At 41.3% G+C, this 17,837-nt stretch overlaps 1 long non-coding RNA gene and 1 pseudogene across 1 annotated transcript in view; both read left to right on the top strand.

The window, feature by feature from the left end:
- The window catches only part of LOC132535856 (uncharacterized), a 442,232-nt gene that overhangs the window by 128,429 nt on the left and 295,966 nt on the right, over nucleotides 1-17,837 (top strand). The gene's annotated exons all lie outside the window — the stretch shown is intronic.
- LOC132535959 (U2 spliceosomal RNA) lies at nucleotides 8,859-8,965 on the top strand (annotated as a pseudogene).

Raw genomic sequence — 17,837 nt, 5'->3', positions numbered from 1 at the left:
AGCCATTTGGTCCAGGACTTTTGTTGTTGGGGAGATTCTTAATAATGGTTTCAATTTCTGTGTCTGTGATTGGTGCATTTAGATTTTGTAGTTCTTCTTGGTTCAGTTTTGGAAGGGTATATGTTTATAGGAATTGTTCCCTTTCTTCCAGATTCTCTAGCTTGGTGGCATAGTTCTTCATAGAAGTTTCGCAGGATTCTCTGGATTTTTGTGGTGTCAGTTGTGATATCTCCTCCATCGTTTACAATTCTATTAATTTGAGTCTTCTCTCTTTTTTGTTCGGTGAGTCCAGCTAAGGGTTTGTCAACTTTGTTTAATCTTTCAAAGAACCAACATTTGGCTTCATTGATCTTTTTTATGGTTCTTATATTTTCTATGTTGTTTATTTCTGCTCTAACTTTAGTGATTTCTGTCGTTCTGTTTGCTTTAGGGTTCCTTTGTTCCTCTTCCTCTAAGTCCTTGAGGTGTGCAGTAAGGTCGTTCATTTGAGCTTCTTCTTGGTGTTTAATATGTGATTGTATGGCTATAAGTTTCCCTCTCAGTACTGCTTTATCTGTTTCCCAAATATTTTGATAGGTTGTGTCTTCATTTTCATTAGTTTCCAGGAACATTTGAATTTCCTGCTTGAGTGAATCTCTGACCCAGTGGTTCTTAAGGAGTATGTTGTTTAGTTTCCAAATTCTGTGAGTTTTAATAATTTTCTGTTTGTTGTTAAATGTTAGTTTTACTCCACTGTGGTCTGAGAAGACACGTGGGATGATTTCAATGTTCTTGAATTTATTGATGCTGTCTTTGTGGCCTAACTTGTGGTCTATCCTTGAGTATGTGTTATGTGGATTTGAAAAGAAGGTGTATTCCAGTTTTTTGGGGTGAAGGAGTCTGAAATGTCCAAGAGGTCTAGTCTGTCAATCTCTTCATTCAATTCTCTTGTATCTTTATTGGTTCTCTGCTTTGTTGATCTGTCTAAGTGTGAGAGTGGGGTATTGAAGTCTCCCACTATTATTGTATTACTACTGATGTATTTTTGAAATTCTTTCAGTAGGTGCTTAATGTATTTAGATGCTCCCTCGTTGGGTGCATAGATGTTAATAATTGTTAAGTCTTCTTGGCTGATTGATCCTCTAATCATTATGTAATGTCTTTTCCTATCTTTTATTGCTTTATTTAATTTAAAATCTTTCATGTATGAGATGAGCATGGCTGTTCCTGCCCTTTTTTGTGGTCCGTTAGCCTGTATGATAGTTTTCCATCCTTTCACTTTAAGTCTGTGTTTATCTTGTTGTGACAGATGGGATTCTTGCAAGCAGCATATGGTTGGATTATGTTTTCTGATCCATCCCCCTACCCTCTGCCTTTTGATGGGTGAGTTTAAGTCATTGACATTTATTGATATTATGGATTTAATGTACTGTAGTGCCATTGTTCAAAAAATTTTGTTTGCTCTGATATATTACAAGTATTATAGTGATGTTCTTGTTTATAAGAGGTTTTTTAGAACCTCTTTCAGGGCTGGCTTGGTGATTGTTGCCTCCTTTAACTGTTGTTTGTCTAAGAAGGTTTTAATCCCTGCATCTAGTTTGAATGAAAGTCTAGCAGGATATATTATCCTTGGTTGAAACCCTTTTTCATTCAGGGCTCGATAGATATCTTGGCATTCCCTTCTGGCTTTTAGAGTTTGAGTGGAGAAGTCTGCAGATAATCTTATGGGTTTTCCCTTGTATGTGACTTTTTGTTTCTCTCTTGCACCCTTCAGTATCCTTTCTTTATCCTTACTTCTTCTCATTGTGACTATGATGTGTCTTGGTGTCTTCAGGTCTGGGTTGATTTTGTTTGGTACTCTCTGGGCCTCTTGAATCTTGATGTCCTTTCTGTTATTCAGGTCTGGGAAGTTTTCTTCTATTATTTCCTCTAGAATGTTTGCTTCCCCTTCCTCTCTTTCTTCCTCTGGCAGGCCAATTATAAGAATGTTACTTCTTTTGAGATCATCCCATATGTCTCTGTTGTTGTTTTCAGTGTCTCTCAATCTCTTTTTAATATCTTTCACCTCTTTCTTTGGTTTCTCTAACTCATCGTCTGTCTGACTAATTCTGTTTTCTGCTTCTTTTAGTCTGCTTTCCCTTGCCTCAGCTTCTTTCTTCATTCACAGCTATTTCAGCTTTCAGTTCTCTAATTGCCTCAAGATAATCAGTATTTTCCTTGGGGGTCTCAACTGTTGTTTCCCTAATGCTGCCATTCCTTTACTCAAATGTTGTTTTCATTTCTGTGATTAATAAGTTTATTATTGCTTGTATACTTTTCTTATCTATGGTTACTTCTGGCTGATTTGTAGTTTCTTCTGGGCTCTTGTCTTCATTCATTGGAGTAGCAGTTTTATTTGTTTTTGATCTACCCATTTTTTTGATTTATGTGTTTCTTTTTTTTATGCTCTGTTGTTCCTCATTTGTTGTGTCTTGAGTACAAGTAACACTGTACTAAATACCTTTATGACAATTGCACTCACCAACCTCAGGAATTACAGTAGCAACTGAAGCAAGTATTGAAGCAGTTTAATTGTTACCAGTTAGCCAAACAATTTCTCCAGTCTGTGAATAAAAGTAACCAAATCCCAGTGAAGAAGAAAGAGAAAAGAAAGAAAGGATAGCAAGAATAGACAGTTATGCAAATCTACTATCCACTGTATTTTCTAGGGGTAAGAAGAGGGGAGAGGGAACTAGAGCAGGGATATACACATAGAGAGTCCACTCTGAGTCAGATTTCTTCCCCAAAATAATTCACAAATTCAGAAAGGCAAAGAAGAAGGAAGAAGTGTATGACAAGATAAAAAAAAAAAAGAGGCAAGAGAGAGAAAATGGAAAAGATAAGAAAAAGAGCTGTAATTAAAGAACAGTGAAAGGAAATTCCCAAATGTGTATCAGTGAATTCAAAAAAGCACACTGTTTTTTGGTGTGGTGGCTGTGGCTTTGGAAGCTGTAGGATTAAGGAATAAAGGATGATAAGAATGAGAAAAAGAAAAAAAGAGAGAGAGAGAAAAGAAAAAGATAAGAAGAAGAACAGTCATAAAAGGGCAGTGAAAGGAAAGGCTTTTTATGTATTTATTTTTAATTATTTAATTAGCTATGCGGGGTGTGTTGGGGGGTTGGATACTTAGAAAGAAAAATGGCCAGAGGTTTCAGAAGGGTATAGACTTAGAATGAATGATACTCCCTGGTGGGACAGGAATTTGGTAAAGAAAAGGAGCTCCTAGCAGGAGATCCTGATAGAAGCTGGTCCCCAGGGACTGGTTATGGGGGGTTGGGGGCGGGGAACGAGGTATGCTTAGAAATTAAAAGGAAGAAAAATATTTTTCCCCTTTTTTCCTACTCTAATTCTAATACTCTAATTCTTAACACAAATTAAGTTATAGTCACCTCCTTAGTGTCACCGCTAGGACCCCTTATTGGCTGGCCTACTAAAGGCAGAAAATCCTACCATTTCCAGGAGATGTGGTCAGAGCTCAGCCACTAGCAGCTTCTCAGTCCACCATCTTCTGGGAACCCCTGAGAGCAGTATTTCTTTATTGACATGGAACACAGCGCAATCTAAGCTATCTCTAATCACAATCTTGTCCTTCTCTATCTTTCCTCTCTCTCCTCCGGCAGAAGAGTCAGGAACAAAGGAAATACGTAAGATAGGGGGCTGGGAGAAGGAAGAAGCACGAACTAGCGAGGACTAAACCAAAATATCCCGGAGGCAGGGGCAGCAAGACCAAACCAATGTAACAGAATGACCATGTAAATAGACCGCAACGTCAAGCAATGTAACATAAGGGATCCCAGAAGCAGAACTAGAATCATACCAACAATTCCCCCTTTTCTTTTTTACTAATTAACCATTGTATCAGGAGTGTGGGGTGAACAGAAACCTATATCGTACAGGCATTTAAAAAAAAACTGGCACAAGATATGGGGGAACAAGTAAGAGAGCAACAAGAACCAGTGTGATGCCAAGGGAAGGCCTGAGGGGGCGTTTATTGCCTCTGTGGGCAAGGCTTATCAAGGTAAAGGACATTTATTGCCTCTGTGGGTAACTCTTGCCTCTGGGGGCGCTTCATGCCTCAACAGGCATATGGTGCCTCTGTGGGCATTACCTAGCAAGAAGGGGTGTTTGTAGTCTATAGAGTCCCAAGGCAGCTGGCTGAAGTCAGTCTTTGAGAAAACCAGCAGTGTAAAGGGAAGCTGCTGTAGAGTTGTGTAAAGTGTCCAAGAGGTGTACCAGTGAGTCCGATAGAAGTGCCAGTCCAAAGTAGATGACCACGGAAGAAATGCCAGGGGATGAAATGTTGCATGAGGAAGGTCAGCCGCTGGAATTCCGCTTTTCTGTAGAGAACTTGGCAGCTGCAATTCACTTACTTGTGAAACAAAACTTGTAGCAGGTTAGAAGCTTACCACAATTGATAACACCATTATAATTGGAAGTCCTTTCTAGTATGATTTTAAGGTTGTTTAAACAGTTTAAATTCAATAAAATGTGGAAAGGTAAACAGAAGAACCATGGTTAAAAGCCTCAGGCATGAGAATCATTAGCATAACCATTGTGAAATCTATCGTTCATCTGGGCTGGTTATATCTCTAATTGAGAAGGTATTTGAGAGCTTTACATATCAATAACGTCTTTTTTTTACCTTTTGTTACACCCATATAAGATGGAGCCACACCCTAGGTGTGTGCAGGTTTTTTAGACCAAATTAGTTAAAATATATGGATTTTTAACTAATTTTTTCCTCAGACTTTAAATGTAAGCTAATTCTACCTTTATGAGAATTATGTTGAAAACTTTTTTCATTTAACTTTGCCTGGTAAGAATGTAGCCTTAAAGTTATATTTCTAACCTTAAAGTTAATGTTTTCCAAACTTCAAACACACACATATACATAGTCTTCAATACACAAGGAGAAAAACTTTTGTTACAAAGACATGTCATTTTAAACACAAATTTAGATCTGTACTGTCTTAGTTGTTTGGGGGGGGTGTTGTCTGGAGGTGACCTTTTGCCCAACTTCACCTCCAGGAATTTCAGGGGTGCGATCACTGCATGGATATCTAGGTATTCTAGCTCCTCTGCTGTCAGAGCTGAGCTGGGGGTCTCTTCCAGGGGGCCCAGTCCTGGCAGGGAGCCCACGGTCTCTGGGTGGTCCAGGATCTGCCCAGACATCATAACAGGAGGTCGGGCAGGCCAGCTGTTTAGAAGGCGTGGGCCGAGGTGCCCTGGGGTGGGGGCCAGGATGGGCTGCAGCTCTGCCTGCCTTGCTCACCTTTCCCACCTTCCTGACCCTGGCGGTCGAGCAGCGTGGAGGAGCCCATGCCCAATGCCCTGCACCCCGTGGCCGCAAGCAGGCTCCTGCGGGTGGGTGGTGGGCGGAAATCAGAGTGTGGCCCAGAGCGAAATGTTCCAGAGACAGAGAAAATGTCTCATGAAGAAAGAGTAGAGGCTTTTGGAAACCTCTCTATAAGTAGAAAGGCAGGCCATGGTGGCTTTACTTATCTGATCTTCTTTGGTCTGCTGCATGTGTGTGAAGCTGAGATTCTTGTCCCTGTTCGAGCTCCATTTTGTTGTTTTCACTGGGCTGGCTTTGCGGGCGGGGGACAGAGACGACCAGAGACTCATGGAAGAGTGGAGAGTATTTCTTTATTGACAAGGATCACAGCGCAATCTAAGCTATCTCTAATCACAATCTTGTCCTTCTCTATCTTTCCTCTCTCTCCTCCGGCAGAAGAGTCAGGAACAAAGAAAGTACATATGATGGGGGCTGGGAGAAGGAAGAAGTGCGAACTAGTGAGGACTAAACCAAAATCTCCCAGAGGCAGGGGCAGCGAGACCAAATCAATGTAACAGAATGACCATATAAATAGACCAGAACGTCAAGCAATGTAACAGAAGGGATCACAGAAGCAGAATTAGAAGCATACCAACAGGTTTATATGACTACAAATTAATAGAAGTGTACATAAAGACCATTCCCACCAACAAAAGACAGTGTCTCATTCTATCCCCCCACCCTCACGCAATGAAGCAGTACATCCACCCTTACCCTCAACCCAGAGATTTTTACTTTGGTGCCCTACTCCAAACTCAGTCAAATCCTGCTTTGAGTTTCCTTTTCTGTTCTTCTTTCTCAGCTTCTGTTTATGAATGAGATAATCACATACTTGTCCTCATATTTCTGACTTAGGTCACTTAATAGAATTCCTTCTTTTTAAAAAAATATTGATTTACTTATTCCCTTTTGTTGCCATTGTTGTTTTATTGTTATAGTTATTAATGCCGTCATTGTTGGATAGGACAGAGGGAAATCGAGAGAGGAAGGGAAGGCACTGAGGAGGAGACACCTGAAGACCTGCTTCACCACTACTGAAGTTTGTGAATGTACTCACCTGCAGGTGGGGAGCTGGGGGCTCTAACTGGGATTCTTATGCTGGTCCTTGTGCTTCGTGTCACCTGTGCTTAACCAGCTGTGCTACTGCCCTATTCCCTAACATAATTCCTTTTAGCTCCATCCAAGATGGGTCAGAGAAGGTGGGTTCATTGTGCTTAATAGCTGCATAATATTCCATTGTGTATATTTACCACAGCTTTCTCAGCCATTCTTCTGTTTCTGGGCACCTGGTTTGCTTCCGGATTTTAACTATTACGAATTGTGCTGCTGTGAAAATAGGTGTACATATATCTTTTTGGTTGGGTGTTATGGAGTCCTTGGGGTATATCCCTAGGAGAGGGATTACTGAGTCATATGGAAAGTCCAGGTCTAGCTTTGTGAGAGTTCTCCACACTGCTCTCTACAGAGGTTTGACCAATTTCAGTTCCCACTAGCAGTCTCGGAGGGTTCTGTTGTCCACCTAACTTCTCCAGCATCTGTTGCTGCTGTCCTTTTTGAAGTACGCCATTCTCACAGGGTTGAGGTGGTATCTCAGTGTTGTCTTTATTTGCATTTCTCTGACAGTCAGTGACCTGGAGCAATTTTTTATGTGTTTGTTAGCCTTTTGGATCTCTTAAGTAGTGAATGTTGTGTTCATATCCTCTGCCCATTTTGGATGGGGTCATTTGTTTTTTTTGTTGCTAAGTTTGGTGAACTCTTTGTATATTTTGGTTATTAGTCTCTTGTCTGATATATGGCATGTAAAGATCTTCTCCCATTCTGTAAGGGGGTCTCTTTGTGTGATAGTTTCTTTGGCTGTGCAGAAACGTTTCAATTTGATATAGTCCCATTGACTTGTTTTTGTTTTAGTCTTCCTTGCAGTTGGGTTTGCATCATCAAAGATATCCTTGAGGTTTAGGTGGGAAAGTGTTCCATCAATGTTTTCCTCTAAGTATTTGATAGTTTCTCATCTAATATCCAGGTCCTTGATCCATTTGGAGTTACTTTTGTTTCTGGTGAGATAAAGTTGTTTAGTTTCATTCTTATGAATGTTTCAGCCCAGTTTTCTCAGCTCCATTTATTGAAGAGAGCCTCCTTACTCCATTTAATATTGTGGACTCCCTTATCAAAGACTAGATGTCTATATGTGTGGGCTGTTTCAATTTCTTTACTTATGATTGGCCTGTTAAGTTTATCTACTTCCTCTTGTGTCCCGGTTGGTAGTGGGTATGTATGACTCTAGGAATGTGTCCATTTCTTCTAAGGTTGTAAATTTGGTTCCATCTGGACAAAAAGGAACACTCACAAAATAATAATAATAATAATAGAAACAGAAACCCTGAGTCAAAGATTGAGAGGGTTTAAGTTCCTATTTCTTTTCTTTGGAGATTCTGTTAACTGTGTTACTGTCCAAATTGGCACGGGTCAGTACCGAGTGCCATCTGCCCAGAGCTCTTGTTTTGACCACCTGTGTCTAACAACCCACTCCCATTTTCCCAACAGTGCATGCCAGCACCAACCTGAGGCTGTGCATTTTTTTCAACTGTAGCTTATGTGTCCAATTCTATCTCTTGTTCTGTACAATAGTTTTATGGGGAAGAGTGAAGGTCTGATTGCATCTACTCCATAAGCCACGCCTCCTGGAAGTCAATGTTCGATATTTGTATTGCTTTAATTGTGTTTTAGGTATTGTAGAGGGACTGAAACCAAACATAAGCAAGGGAATGGGAGATATAAAGATGCTAGAGAAGACTTCTGTGCAGGGAACATTCTGCATTTAGACTAGTACCTCTATCACTGGGGGTTCCTTCATTGTAGCACTATTAGATCATGATAGTTTTGTAACTTGATTTTATTTTGAGCTGATTAGTAGTCTTCTTCAAGATGTTTTGGCATTGTGTACTTTTTAGGCCTATCCCTCCTCTAACTTAGAATATATGAGTAGGAAGTAAAAAGGCTAAGGCTATTTCCTTGGTGAAACACTTAACTGTCTCTCAGTAGGAAGCAACAAGTAGGTCTATGTCAGGATTACTAACCACAATCAGTCAAGGGGTTATGATTATCCTTGTTCATAGGTGACTATACAAAGGTTCAAGACAAAACCCACATTACCAAGGTCATTGGCACCTTTTACAAGTAATGTGACCTAGAGTGTATGCAAGACTGACAGTAACCTCATACAGGAAAGAAAAGGGACAGTGAACTTGAAGAGACAGCCTCAGCAAAGGATGTATACCTGCAGTTCCTACCACTTCAGTTATAAGAGTTCCTCCATTGTTAACTGATTACATGAACAATTATCAACTTCATCTTTTTCTCCCTATCCTTCCTTCTTATCTTCTTGCACAGGAGGATTGCTGGCACTTCTGACATTTAGCAAATGTTACATGTTTCTGACATCCTATCATCCTGGGGCATTTAATGAATGTGAAGGGGCTTGTGGATAAAAGTTATGAGTTGGGCTCACATTGCTTCTCATCCTTTTGGCTAAGATCAAGTGTAGTATCTGAGTCAGGCTCACTTTTGACTTCTATCCACATGGGCAAAACTAATTTCCACTAAGAGTCAATTTCTGTATGGGTAAGGGGATATCTATTTCTATTGTCTCTTGGTGAATAGATTTTAAACAGAAAGAATTAAATATGAATGAATTAGATTAGGCCCTACTATGAAGAGTCACTTTAGTGAGAAATTTGGAGACTGATTGATTTCTCATCTTATGGGAGACTTCATCATGAATGGAACTCAGTTTACTGAGTAGGAGCCATAGCTGCAGAGACTCTCAGCAAAGCTGGTTTGGTTAATGTTCTATGCCTTCTAACACATCTCAGGCCCTGGCCAAGCTAGAAATTCTTCACTATGGTAATCAAATTATAAAATGTTTAAGCTTTCATTTCGACAATACTCAGACCTGTAGAGCTGGTTACCTTTTTTCATCACATGACTCAGTTACCTTAAGAACTCTTGGCAGGAAAAACAAAAACCAATTCTAATGTCTAAACTAAGAAGACCTTTTAATAAAACAGAATGTGTCTTAGTAACTATATAAGGTTCCCTTGAGTGTGCTTTCTTTTCTTACTTTCCACTTCTCCAAACAACACTTGGCCTCTGCATGTTCCTTGGAACCTATAACAACTCTTTAGTGAGTGCCTTTGACAACCCCTACCCAACATTCAGCTTTTTCTCAGTCTGTGCCAAAGCTCCATAATCAGAGCTATCATCTCTTAATACACACTTTACATTCATTCAATCCAATGACATCACTAAGTACCAATAACTTGTGAAAACAACAAGGAATCATTTGATACAGTGTTTTCCAAGTCTATGTCACCAACGCATATCAGTAGTCACTAATCCCAAGAGAAGCATTTTACCTGGGCTTAGGGTCTCAACAAGTGAAGTGGTCCCAACAAAATGATATCTCCAATAACTATAAATCTCCTGTTTCTGCATGACTAAATTTCCTTTCCTCAACTTAATTAGACCTGGATTTTTGCTTCCAAAGGCTTTACTAGTGTGTTTTATGAGCCTTGCTGTAGGATTGTCCTAACTGATATACAACTCCCTTTCCCTCTCTCCCTGTCTTTCACATGTATTTCTCTAATGTATTTATAAGTATAGCAACAAGAGAATTCTAACAGGTCTAGAGTTAATCTTTTAGTGATCTTTTAGTACTTTGGGAATCAGGTGGGCAGGGGTAGGTGGATGGACAACAGTGATTTTGGTTACTCCTGCTGTTCTGCATTTGCCAATTTACTATTCCGTTCCTTCTGAATTTTAAAAATTTATTTATTTATTTATAAAATAGAAACACTGACAAAACCATAGGATAAAAAGGGTACAATTCCCACCACCAGAACTCCATATCACATCCCCTCCCTGATAGCTTTCCTATTTTTTAACCCTCTGGGAGTATGGACCCAGGTTCATTATGGGCTGCAGAAGGTGGAATGTCTGCATTCTGTAATTGTTTCTTTGATGGACATGGGTATTGACAGGTTGATCCCTACTCCCAGCCTGTCTCTCTTTCCCTAGTGGGGCAGGGCTCTAGGGAAGTGGAGCTCCAGGTCAGATTGGTGTGGTTGTCTGCCCAGGGAAGTCCGGTTGGCATCATGGTGTCATCTGGAACATGGTGACTGAAAAAGAGTTAACAAATAAAGCCATATAAATTGTTGACTAATGATGAACCTAAAGGCTGGAATATTGCAGATGAAGATTTGGTGTCTACATTTTGGAAATAGCTAGTAGGTCTATTTTAGGTATATTCCAAAGGGACCATAACTTAGTTTTTTCCTGAGCCCGACATCTAATATGCAGGTGGACTCAAGTTATTGTCTGGGGAAGATGATGTCATGGCTGGAAAAATAGTTAGAAAGCTGGATCAGAGAAGATAGTAGCTCCCAAATATGGAAAAAGTGTATAAGTATTGTTGACTATAAACTCTGAAAACAAACGTTGAATTATGTGTTATAAAATGTTTAACAACAAAAACAAGATGACATAAGTCCTTGTGAAAATATTTATGGAGTTTTAAAAAAGGATAAAATGCAACTTTAAGCATAAGTGTGTGTGTGTGTGTGTGTGTGTGTAAGAAGTAGACTTACCCTATGATCCTGCAATTCCTCTCTTGGGGATATATCCCAAAGAACCACACACAACCACCCAAAAAGATTTGTATATACCTTTGTTCATAGTAGTACAATCTGTAATAGCCAAAACCTGGAAACAACCCAAGGTGTCCAACAACAAATGAGTGGTTGAGTAAGTTGTGGTGTATATGCACAATGGTTTACTAGTCATCTGTTAAAATGGTGAATTCACTTTCCTTCACCTTATCTTTGATGGGGCTTGAAGGAATCATGTTTAGTGAGGCCAGCGAGAAAGAAAAGGAAGAATATGGTAAAATCTCATTCTCAGAGAGAAGTTGAAAAATAATAACAAAAGAGAAGACACAAAGCAGAACTTGGACTGGAGTTGGTGTATTAAACCACACCAAAAGACTTTGGAGTGGATGGGAGGGCTCGTCCTGAAAAATTATGGTAGAGGAGGACTTAGTAGGGGTTGAATGGTTATGTGGAAAACTGGTAAGTGTTATACATGTACAAGGTATTGTATTTTACTGTTGACTATAAACCACTAATATCCCAATATTTTTTAAAATTTTTTATTTGCAAAAAGAAAACACTACAAAACCATAGGATAAGAGGGGTACAACTTCACACAGTTCCCACCACCAAACCTCCATATCCCATCCCCTCCCCTGATAGCTTTCCTATTCCTTAACCCTCTGGGAGTATGGACCCAAGATCATTGTGGGATGAAGAAGGTTAAAGGTCTGGCTGCTGTAATTGGTTCCCCGCTGAACATGGATGCTGATTGGTTTATCCATACTCCCAGCCTGGTTAAGCACACACATTACAGTGCACAAAGATCCAGGTTCAAGCCCCTGGACCCCACCAGCAGGGTGAAAGCTTCACAAGTGGTGAAGCAGGGCTGTAGGTGTCTCTCTATTTCTCTCCTCTAGCTTCCCGTCCTCTCTCAATTTCTCTCTGTCTCTATCCACTAATAAATAAATAAGTAAAGATAAAAAATAGGGGATGACACAAAGTGGTGGAAGAACATCCCCTGCTCATGGATCGGAAGAATAAATATCATTGAAATGGCAAACTGCTAAAAGCAATCTATAGATTCAATGCAATCCCTATGAAAATCCCAATGACATATTTCAGGGAAATTGAACAATTCATTCAAAAATTCACATGGAACTTTAAAAATCCATAAATATAAAAAGCACTCCTAAGGAAAAAGAGGAAAAATGGAGGTAGCACAATACCTCATTTTAGACTATACTACAAAGCAGTAGTAGTTAAAACAGTGTGCTATTGTAACAAAAATAGTCATATGGACTAAAATAGTCTATGGAATAAGAGAGAGAAACCAGAACTTGCTGTGCAGATGTCTCCCCAAGGCTCTGCCACTCTACACAGAGTATTATGGTACTTTCAGGGCTTTCCCCAACCAATCCTGTCCTGACACGTCACTCCGGGTTGTTGACCTAAAAAGTCCGCCTACTCTCCCTTCCCTTGCTCACTCTCTCTTGCCTGGTGGTGAGGAGGCAGGTGACAGCCATTTTTTTGGCTGGCTCCACATGGCCTAAACCACCCATCATTAAGAGACCTTGAGGCTGAGATACAAAAATTCAAAGAGATGGTCTCAGCGCTTAACCACCCTAATTCTGCAGATTTCCCTGAGAGTTTTGTTTCGGCAGACGTGTTCGGTTTCTCCGGCACCCACTTCTCCAGTGGCTTCCACTTCCATGACTCCTTCCCCGACGATACCTCATCATCAAACCAAGTCCACACCTTCCCAGTAAATGTGGCCCTCAATAAACAAAACCCTCAGGTGTGGCATCTGTACTCCTCCAAGGAACTCAGAGAACTCAGGCAGGCATTGAAGGAGGATGGGCTTCATGCCCCATGGACCAAGTCCATTTTATGAGACTTTTTCCAGCACCTTAATAACCCCCAAGATTGGAGGGACTTAGCTCTTGCTGCGCTCCCAGACCCCCTCTACATACAATGGGAGGTATGCTTTCATGATGAATGCTCAAAACAATCCCAGAAAAATAGTCACAAACAGCTAGAATGGAATTGTGATGCACTGTTTGGAGCGGGAGAGTTTAAAACTGGAATTCAGCATGCAGAAGCCAAGTTACCAACTGGCTATTTTAAACAGGTATGCATCTGCGCAACACAAGCATGGGAGAGGTTAACCCCATCTACAGGAGAGGCCTCAGTCCACATTAACTCCCTTCACCAAGAAACCGATGAATCCATAGCTAACTTCATTGCCAGGGTGTGGTCAACCTTAGAGAGAAAGATTTATAATCCTGAAGTCCGTTCTCTCCTCCTGTGTTCTATTGTCTGGGATGGCATGATTTCAGAATTCTGTCAGGCATGCTTCAGTCTTAAACACCAACACCCAGATAATTGGATTTTAGCGACACAGGAACTTAGACCAGGCTCTTATGGGGCACCCATTATGACACAGGCTTGTGCAGTTACCCCACATAATCAAAACAGGGCCTGCTTTCAGTGCGGTCACCAAGGGCATTGGCGTAACCAATGTCCAGATAAGCCGCGACCCTGCCTCCAATTAGGACAACCACACCTCCAGTTAGGGCAACCCCGCCTTCAGTCAGGGAGCCAGAGGCCACGAACACCTTGTCCTAGATGTCAGAAAGGTTTTCATTGGAGGAGAGATTGTTGGTCCAAGTTTCATAAAGATGGCATGCCCCTGAATGGTACAAATTCAGGGCCTGAGATTTTGTGGACCACTCCTTTTTTAGAATGAAGTCACCCAACTATGACAGTAAGGATTGGCAATATTCCTTTTAAATGTTTGATTGACATGGGGGGCAGAAAAGATGATTTTAAGGCAAGCAAAGCTTCCCCAAAATTGGGAACTCCTCCGAGGACCCCGTTTACACGGAGTTGGAGGGTTGACCCAAGCCTTTCAAACAAGAGATTCACTCATGTGGGAAGACCCTGAAGGGACTACCGGACACTTCCGCCCTTTGGTAGCTGATATTAGCACCAACCTACTGGGCAGGGATCTTCTGGAATGTCTTGATGTTAGGATATCCACAGATGCCTCTGCAGAGCATAACACCCGCTCCTGCGAAACTAGGTCTAATCAGCACCCCCAATACTAACTGCCACTGTTCATAACTAAACTCCCTGCCTAGACTGGCTTTCTTTTTTTTAAATTTTTTTTATTTAAGAAAGGATTAACAAAACAATAACAATAGGGTAACAATAGGGTAGGAGGGGTACAATTCCACATAATTCCCACCACCCAATCTCCATATCCCACCCCCTCCCCTGATAGCTTTCCCGTTCTCCAACCCTCTTGGAGCATGGAACCAAGGTCATTGTGGGTTGCAGAAGGTAAAAGGTCTGGCTTCTGTAATTGCTTCCCTGCTGAACATGGGCGTTGACTGGTCGGTCCATACTCCCAGTCTGCCTCTCTCTTTCCCTATTAGGGTGGGTCTCTGGGGAAGCTGAGATCCAGGACATATTGGTGGGATCTTCAGTCTAGGGAAGCCTGGCCGGCATCCTGATGGCATCTGGAACCTGGTGACTGAAAAGAGAGTTAACGTGCGAAGCCAAACAAATTGTTGAGCAATCATGGACCCAAAGCTTGGAATAGTGGAGAGGAAGTGTTAGGAGGGGTACTCATTGCAAACTCTAGTGTACTTCTACTTTCAGGTATATATTTTGCAGTAGTTTACAGATACGTGTGAACATATGCTTTCTCTCACAGAAACTGGTGTATATCTAGGTTATGGGACTTTGTTAGAAAGTGAACCACCTGAGATGGAATTAGAGTATACTATGAAAGGAAAGGTCTCACCCGAGTAATGAAGCTGAAGGGTTGTCATTCCACACGTGAAGTCTCTGGACACAGTCTGAAGTGAAGCATGTTGAGGTGGCAATCGTTTTGGTTAGGTTGTGATCGGCAGATGCAATATTATTTGATATGGATTAGGAGAGTCATATGGGAGAGTGGGCCCTGTCCAAGGGTTCCAGGACTGGGGGAAGTAGAGGCTCTATATTGGAGATGTGAGGTTCCTGCTGTCTTAGGGTTCAAAAAGACAATTGATAGTTAATGTTATCATCACATTAATTGGTAATTGGGTTAACTTTGAAAAGTCCTCTTGTTAGGGTTTGCTGTACAGTACCCTGTATCTTCTGTATAGCTGTGCTATTGGTTGCTTCTGATCAATTTGGTCTAGGCTTTTGAGAGAGTCTGCATATCAATTACACAGTCTATATATTAAAAAGATTCAGTTTGTGTTTTGAAAAACTTTGAGATTAGACTGGCTTTCTAATGAGCCTGTCTGGGTGGAACAGTGGCGTTTGCCTAGGCATTAGCTAGAAATTTTAAAAGAGCTCGTCTGAGAGCAGTTGTCCTTGGGACACATTCGTCATTCCCGAAGCCCATGGAATACTCCTGTCTTTGTGATTAAAAAGTGCTCGGGAAAATGGCACCTCCTCCAAGATCTCCGTGTGGTACATAAAACCATGCAGGTTTGGGGCTCCCCCCAAAGGGGTTAGCCTCTTGCTTCTGCAATTCCCATGGGAATTCCAATCATAGCTATTTATATACTGTATTATTTTTTTCTCTATTCCCTTGCATCCACAAGATTGTAAGCGTTTTGCCTTCTCTGTTCCTTCTATTAATAATGCCAGCCCTGCTGATAGATTTGAATGGGTGGTACTGCCCCAGGGCACGGCCCATAGTCCTACAATTTGTCAAGAGGCTGTTAAATCTGCCCTTTCCCCATATATTCATAAGGGCCTTAAGGTTTTTCATTACATGGATGACGTCTTACTATAGGGAGAATTAGATACAGATCCCTGCGCCCTATGTGATTTTCTCATTCCTGTCTTAAAGAAAAGCGGCCTTAATGTAGCTCATGAAAAGATACAGCTAATTCCTCCAATATCTGTCCTAGGTTCAGAGATTTCTCTAATGCAAATTCGTCCATTAAAACCTAGTGTTACTTTTCCTTCCAACCTTACTCTTGCTTCTTTACAAAGTTTTCTTGGAAAATTCAATTGGCTTAGGCAGTATCTTTATCTGCCTATTAGCTGCCTCCAACCACTGTTTGACCTGTTAAAAGGAAACAAACAGCCCTCCTCAAAACGTATGTTAACTCCCGAGGCCTCCTTGGCACTGGAAAGGGTTAACCAGGCCCTCCAGGACATGCACCTTGTTAGATTCTCCCCCTCCTCTCCGATAAACCTTCTAATCTTTAACTGCAGCCCCACAGTAGTGGGGAAACTGTGCCAGAACCATGGGGTTCTCAAATGGCTTCACACGCCAGTAGGCAGAGTTCCAAGACCCCTCACTGAGATAAACACGTTATCATTCATGGTTCACCAAGGAAGAAAAAGTTCTGTGCAGGTCTTAGGTCCTTTTTCTCTCACAGATACAGAATGGCTTATATGCCACCATTCCCATTTTGCTATAAGCTTCATGGGGTTTCCAGGACAAATAGATAACCATTTTCCTTCTAATAAATTGATAGCTTCTTTACCTCTTTTGCTTCTACTAGTACCTAAGCTTTTCTCTCGAGATCCCATCCCTTCTGCTCCTACAGTCTTCACTGATGGTGGAATAAAGGGATCTGCTGCCCTTATATATTACCCAGACAAACAATCCCCCTAGACCTCTCTTTACTGAGCTTCCTGAGAATTCCCCTCAGTACAAAGGACTTTATGCTGTTTTCCTTGCATTAAAAGCTGTACCAGAATCCTTCAACCTTTTTTCTGACAGGGTGTATACTGTTAACTTACTTCCATGGCTTGCTCGTTCTTATGTGAGAACTGATGACAACCCACTTTCCCCACTCTTGATTCAAATCGCCTCTATGCTCTGTTCTTGAACCCAACCACTGTATATTCAACACCTTCGTTCCCACATCCCTCTTCCTGATTCCCTGTCCGAAGGGAATGCTGCAGCTGATTGCCTTGCCTCCTCAGGAACTCTGCTAGTCTCTGTCTCTGATCCTGCTGACTTTCATTCCCTAACCCATGTTAATCTTAAAGGCCTTCAAGCTCGATTTCCTGATGTTCCTTTACCACAGTTGAAACATATCTTTGCTACATGTTCTTCCTGTGCAAGTATCATAAAAACACCTGCTATTCAAACTCTTGGGGTTAACCCCCGAGGCTTAAAAGCCAATGCTCTTTGGCAAATCGATGTCACCCACATACCAAACTTTGGCAAACAAAAATATGTGTTTGTCTCAATTGATACCTTTTCTTAATTTATGTGGGCTACAGCTCAGATAGGAGAAAGCGCTAAAAAGCTTAAAAGCCATATGCTCTCCTGTTTTGCTGTGATGGGTTTACCTCTTCAGCTGAAAACTGACTGTGGACTGGTGTTTACCAGCAAACAATTTAAAGATTTTTGTTCCCTCTGGAACATTACTCATACCACAGGCATTCCCTATAATCCACAGGGACAAGGCATTGTCGATAGGGCCCATCAAACCCTTATGGCTCAATTAAACAAAGATAAAGGAGGAATGTACCCCCCAATATCCAGCTAGCAAAAGCCTTAACTACATTAAATCTCTAATATTTACAATAACTCTGACCTACTTCCTATTATTCTTCACTGGCAAACACCATCTACCCTCCCAGCTATTAAGGTCAAATGGAAAGACCCACTCGATAAAATTTGGAAAGGGCCTGACCCCCTATTGACCATGGGGAGGGATTTTGCATGTGTTTTTCCACAAAATTACCCCAACCTGTCTGGGTTCCTGCCTGCCATGTCCGACAATTCCCGCATGATGGCGCTGCTATCCCTGAAGAACAAGAAATACTACAAGAGGACTAGATACAGGATGCATCCCAGGATCCATAATACG

Source organism: Erinaceus europaeus, chromosome X (genome assembly GCF_950295315.1).
Source record: "Erinaceus europaeus chromosome X, mEriEur2.1, whole genome shotgun sequence".
Lineage (NCBI taxonomy): Eukaryota > Metazoa > Chordata > Mammalia > Eulipotyphla > Erinaceidae > Erinaceus > Erinaceus europaeus.
This window is presented reverse-complemented; position numbering and strand designations above follow the sequence as displayed.